The sequence below is a fragment of the Sinocyclocheilus grahami genome, unplaced genomic scaffold (genome assembly GCF_001515645.1).
Source record: "Sinocyclocheilus grahami isolate Dianchi unplaced genomic scaffold, SAMN03320097.WGS_v1.1 scaffold54975.1, whole genome shotgun sequence".
NCBI lineage: Eukaryota > Metazoa > Chordata > Actinopteri > Cypriniformes > Cyprinidae > Sinocyclocheilus > Sinocyclocheilus grahami.
This window is the reverse complement of record NW_015526706.1, coordinates 1-888: the sequence shown is the minus strand read 5'-3', so window position 1 is coordinate 888 and position 888 is coordinate 1. Positions and strand designations below refer to the sequence as shown.

The following is an 888-nucleotide window of genomic DNA, read 5'->3' as shown; positions in this document are numbered from 1 at the left end:
TTTCAAACAAATAATCAATTTAATTTCAGGTTTAAATTTGATAACAGTTTCAGCTGAAAACTGTAGAAAAAAGGAACATGAAAGCTGTGTTCTGTATTATTTATTCCACCCACACAGTATTGCTCAAGTTTTGAATCCTAAAACTGTTGTCATCTTGCTTTTACTTTTTTATTTTTTTCAATTCTATAATTCAGTTATCCATTTATTTAGCTGTTTTGCACTTTTCTAGAGTTGCTGGTCTACAAACGTACGAACATTTAAAATGCTAAAATTGAAACAACTTAATATTAAAGTAATAATCCATTTGTGTTGCAGTGATTTTACTTGCTTTTATTCACTGTAAAAGTTTCCCCTCATCTTTTTTTTTTCTTTCATTGCCTTCCATTTGATTGCACATCCTCCTTGACATCCTAATAGACTGAGTGTCGGTCAGGCTCCTTTTACCTCACCTGAGAAGCCAGTCACTCTTGGGGAATATCTAAAGCAGCTGTCCCGCCACAAGAACTTTATGTGGTTTGTTTCTATGAACCTTGTTCAGGTAAAAATGAGCAAACATGCACAAAAGACATTTTTTTTTCTCTAATCATCCAATTAGAGACCCAATTTTATATGTTTGTCCTCTAACCCACCATCTGCAGGTATTCCACTGCCATTTCAACAGCAATTTCTTTCCTCTGTTTTTGGAGCACCTCCTGTCAGACCGTATCTCTGCTTCCACCGGCTCCTTTCTGCTGGGTAAGACAGAAAGGAACCATTCACATGGCCAATGGCATTATTATTGTCACTGCTGAAAACCATTGTGTTGCTTAATATTTGTGTGAAAACTGATACAATTTTTTTTTTATTCTCTTTTTCTATTTTCCTGTGACACAGGCATTTCTTACATTG

The 888-nt window shown here is 35.0% G+C and overlaps 1 long non-coding RNA gene across 1 annotated transcript; it reads left to right on the top strand.

The window, feature by feature from the left end:
• The first annotated feature begins 389 nt into the window (after positions 1-389).
• Positions 390-888, top strand: LOC107580952 (uncharacterized). The gene is made up of 3 exons (XR_001608741.1): positions 390-538; positions 639-735; positions 874-888. It is a non-coding gene; the product is annotated as an uncharacterized lncRNA (long non-coding RNA).